At 48.3% G+C, this 4,983-nt stretch overlaps 1 long non-coding RNA gene across 1 annotated transcript; it reads right to left on the bottom strand.

Annotated features, from left to right (window-relative positions):
• Positions 1-950: 950 nt before the first annotated feature.
• On the bottom strand, positions 951-2,528 carry LOC119153808. The gene is made up of 2 exons (XR_005106227.1): positions 2,406-2,528; positions 951-2,141 (listed from the first exon to the last, which is right to left on the bottom strand). It is a non-coding gene; the product is annotated as an uncharacterized LOC119153808 (long non-coding RNA).
• Between the last annotated feature and the right edge of the window lie 2,455 nt (positions 2,529-4,983).

The raw sequence follows: 4,983 nt of genomic DNA, 5'->3' as shown, positions 1-4,983 counted from the left end.
ACCCAATCTGCTTTTTTGATCCCAGATCATCTTGCAGAGGGAGCAGGAACCCAAGCAGGGTGAGAGGGACCCCCGTGCCCTGCCCCTGCCCCCAGCAGAGACAGACCAGGGCACCCAGGGCGTGTGAGATACTGAGCCCCTCAGTCACCCCATGGAGAACAAACCTGAGTGTCAGATGACTGATGGATTTGCACCACCCTGCCCGTTAGTGCTCTGGGGTGAGACCCCCAGCAACGCCGCTGCCTGCAGGACCCCCACAGCCACCCCTGCAGCTCCCGCTGGGCTTGCACTGTGCGCCGAGTGGAGCCCTGAAGCGAGACCCCCCCCACGATATGCTGCAGCTTGGCAGAGGTGTCCAGCCTGCCTGGCTCTTGTTCCAGGGCTGACTGGCACAAATCAGTGACAAAGGCTGCTAGGAAAGCTGCCGTGCGGGGCTCTTTCCTCCTGTTTTCTGCGTAATTTAATAACAGCCTGGGCTGGAAGGGAGCCAGGCGGCACAGTGGAGTGAGACAGTCTCCGTTTGGCTTATTAACATCTTTCTTCATCCCAATGAGCTCTTCCCGAGGAGAAAAAAAAAAAACACAACAAAACAACAAAAAACCCACTTCTCTCCCATGGGCCAGCATGGTCTCCTTGGCTGCGTGCCGGCGAGCACCAGCTGGCCCCAAGCTCACCAGTGGGTCGTGCAGCTCTGGCCCCTCTCCCACCAGCCTTTGGGGAGGGATAGTCAAGAACTACCTAAATAAAGCAAATGCTAATAGGTTAAAAGGGCTTAAATGGGTTATTTTGCTTTGCTTTCTATTTTGATGGTGTTTTCTTGGTGAAAACAAGGATGCAGCAGCCCTGAGCTGCTCCAGTGTACTCAGACCTCCCCTCATTACAAGGGACCTGGGGAAAAGAAATAATAACTCCAGCAACTAGGAGGGAGGATTTGCAGTATCAGCTAAAAATCACAGTGAAACAAGCTTTATTTTAATCTTTCGACCAAATTCATGCAAGTTAAGTAGACAGCAGGTATACAGTACTCAAAGATCTATTCCTGCAATGTCAAGCAAAACATTGATGTTCATGACATCAATCCACGGGCATTAGCTATGTGGGGATCTCTGGTCTGCCTGGTCCAGCAGATATAACCTTTGTACAGGAGGCGATGTTTGGTGGTTGTATTCTCCAGCTATTTCTGGAAGTGAATGCAGTAATCCTCAACTCGGATATGACTGTTTCCAGCGTAAACAAATCCAGGCCAGCTTTGGACCATAGATGTAGTGTCTGGAAATAGCATTATGGAGAATATTTGACTGTTTCCAGGGGGTTTTTTGTTGTTGTTCTTTGGTTTGTTTGCAGTCTAACTCAATTTTTTTTTTATACTTTTTGCAACCTCAGTGTCTTTCCCCTATCATTTCAGCATCTCTTGCTTCAGAAGTTGAGGAACAGCCAACCTACTTCACTGTAACTAGTTTCCATTTAGGAGATGACATTCTTCCAAGTTGTCATAAAGCCTAAGTATGTATTCTATATACAGCAACCAGCACTGAGAGCATGTGTTATCTTTGGCACAGGTAGTCATGCATTAGAGCCACTGCAACTACAATCCATGTCCATCCTCTGCTGGAAACTTTTTTCTTAAACCTGTTTACACATACAGCATCAGACTTCAGAGTCTGGGTGACCTTTCATCGCTTAGATGATATTTCTCGGAGTATGTAGGACAGTTGGATTCTGTGGACTTGATTTCACGCTGTACTGGCAGCCTCCCAGTGCTGACGTGGGATTGTTGGGAGTGATGGTATATTGTCTTTTGACAGCATAGACTCCCTCGAGGACGTGCAGGGACAGACTCATCAGTATGACTATAAACATCTCTGATGCAGATGTCTCCAGCGGAGCTATGCATCCAGGCTCCTTTTAAAGACAGTGGAGAGGAAACCAGCGCTGTGCTGTAAATTCTAAGTATAAGGTGAAATAGAAGTGATTGGAGGAGAAATCTGCCTTCAGCTGGAGGTTGTTTGTGGACCTGGAGTGAGATAATGCCCCCCGTGCCTGGGTGTGATGGCTCTTAAAAACCACAAGTGCTTACAGCCATGGACTCTGAAGGTGCTTTTGCTCCAAGACTGGATGTTGCTGGACCTGGCTGAGTCCGCCTGGGGAAGATATTAAATAAAATATTTAAATAATAATATTAATAAAAATTAAAATAATAAAATATTAAAATAATTTAATATTGCAGGAAAAGAAGAGTATATTTGTTTCTGGCTGGTGCGGAGCTGTGGAGATATGTGGGACATTGGACTCCTTGCCTGGCCACACTGCACAGGGCAGCCTGGGGGATCACCACAGCTGCTTCTCTGTGCAGACCCATCATCAGCCCCGGACACACAAAGAAACTTATTGCAAGACCCATGTACCAGCAAATGGGTAAAGCATCTGCAAGGCAGCTCATCACACACAACAGCTAGCGGCACAGCTGTGCATGCTCCTTCTGTCCCCTTGTTGCCAGTAGCTTCTCACTTAAAAGTCGTTGGGATGAAATCTTCCAAGCAGGAACAGTTCAGATAAACACACACGCTCCTGGAAGGCAGCAATGGTGGAGGTGAATCACAGTTGCCACTTCAAAACACCCAGCCCTGAAGATCAAGGCAGACCATCAAGACTACCATCAGCCACCAAGATGAGTCCTCAGAAGATACTCAGCCCCCCTTCACTTACCAAAGCTTTACTCATCACTTTGGAAGAAACCCCCACAGTACAGATGCCTGAGCCAGAAGACACTGGAAATCAGATCTGTGGGCCACATTTGAAATACACAAGTAGTTTTTTCCACCACCCCTCTTCCCCTAAAAAACAACTTTCCAAAAAGTCTCCTACAAACCTCTATGTTTGTTCGAATCTGCTTTCACTAATGAATAAACCTGCAGGGAATGAAACTGCGGAAAAGGGAAGATGTTAATTCGGTGCGCATCCTCCCAGCCCAGCGTTACAGCAGCGGATATGTGTATTTTTGTCCTGCTTCCTCTTGAGATATTTTTAGCTGCTCAAGTGACTTGTGGCAGTTCCGTGAGGCCGCAGTGATTCATACAGTTTGGGAGAAAGGCTGCAGAGACTGTGCTGGAGTGTTCTTTCAGAAAGGGGAGTCATCCCAATAAAATCAAGAGCTGATCTCAAAGGCGTAAGGACTTTGAAAAATGGAGCAGTATTTCCAGAATGAGGTTTTTGGCTCTGGCTAAATTGGGGCTGTTGAATTTTCTGATTATTATATCATAGAGGGGAGGGATCTATTTTTTCTGAAGCTGGTGAAAGTGATTAATATCGCAGGCTGGGTACAGGCAGTGTGCAGTGCCAGACTACACCATGGAAATTCCCGCTCTCCTCAGTCATCAGCATCTTTTAACCCTGCCCTGGGCACCATCTGTCATTGCTGTCCTGCCTTCCTGCCCTGTGGCGCCTTCTCCATCACAGCATATCAGTCCTCCTTCTCCAGACCCCCAACCCAGGTATCTCTGACATGTCAGTTCCTATGATGGACTTCCAGAGGCTTTTTCAAGTTCTCCTTTGCAGAGAAGTTGCCTTTTCTAGCATTTGTGAAGTTCAGCAACTGAAGGGAACAGGACAGCTCTCCTGATCGTCCAGATCTGGTTGCCCCTTCCCATAGGCACCCCCTAAGCTTCTGTTCAAGAACTGCTTCCCTCTAGACAGACAAAAAACAGAGACATTAATCCACGGGGAGATGAGATGAGGTTGATTCAGAAGAAAGGTCCTTTTCCTAGTCCTTCGCATTCCTTTACTCCGGAAAGGGGCGCACCCCAGATGGCCTGCCCCTGACCCCCTCTGCAGTGAGCTGAATGTGGGTTTGGAAGAGTATTTGGATGTTTTTCTGCTACCTGGAAGAGCGTTAGGAGAGAAGGTTGCCTCTCTAGCATGTCTGGGTAAGGGCAGTAGTTGGCAGCCCTGTTCAGCAACTCATTTCCAGAGAGCAACCTGTGGGACAACGAAGAATGGAAATGATCAGAGAGGGCAGAAGCAGCACGAGCAGCAACCAGAAGAACATGCCTTGGTCACCAGTCCTGGAAGAGCAGAGTCAGAAGCGCTGCTGACAACCCCTGTGAGATGTACGAGCACCGTGACAAGAGGGAAGGAATTAGGAGCCTCCTGGCAGGAAGGATCTACAGAAAGTACAAAAGATCTTGAGGCAGAGAGAGCAAGGGAAGACAACCCTTGGCCAATGCTCCCTGTCTGGCAGGAGGCTCTGAGAGTCACATCTTTGGGAAGCTCCTTGGGCTGAAGCAGAAGCCAGGCTTCCAGCCTCAGTTCTCAATTTCCCTGGTTATGTGGATTCTGCTGGACTCCAAACATCCCTCAGCAGCAGCGTTTTGTGGCCAGATAATGCCTGGCTGCTCTTGTATGTACATTCTTAGAGATTGTAAGTGACCTGACTCTACAGGGCAGTTCTTGATCAATGGGTCCTTCACGAGGTATTTTTGCAATGGAGAGGAGCCAGTGAGATCATGTGCTTGAAAGTCAATTACCATCTTTTGCCGTCACAGGCTTGGACACGACAGTCAGGCTCCAGAAGTTATTTACAGCAAACCAGCCAAGCCCCTTGGCAAAGCAGCTGGTGAACACCACCGCCCAAGGCAAGCACGGAGTCCAGGATCTTTCTCCCCATGACCAGAACTGCCACAAAAACAGCTTCTTCAAGCCCTGTCTTGCCTAGAACTCAGCCTTAATCTACCCTTGCAGAGAAGAGGAAAGGCTACAGTGTCCACACTTGCTTGGTCTGCTCCATGGTGAACATAGTAGCAATGGCTCCTGCTGCCAGCCTACGCTGTTGAATTGTCACATCTTGGCCCCAAACGGGTGGGAAGGATGCTGAAAGCATGAGGAGATAGTCCTGACCTCTGCAGCCAGAAGAAAAGGCTGCTCCTTACAACAGGAACAGAAATAAAACACTCCTCCAGGATTGGTACCTGACAAACATGGTTGGCA

Source organism: Falco rusticolus, chromosome 9 (assembly GCF_015220075.1).
Source record: "Falco rusticolus isolate bFalRus1 chromosome 9, bFalRus1.pri, whole genome shotgun sequence".
Taxonomy (NCBI): Eukaryota; Metazoa; Chordata; class Aves; order Falconiformes; family Falconidae; genus Falco; species Falco rusticolus.
Note: the sequence above shows the minus strand (reverse complement) of the source record. Positions and strands in the feature narration are given on the sequence as shown.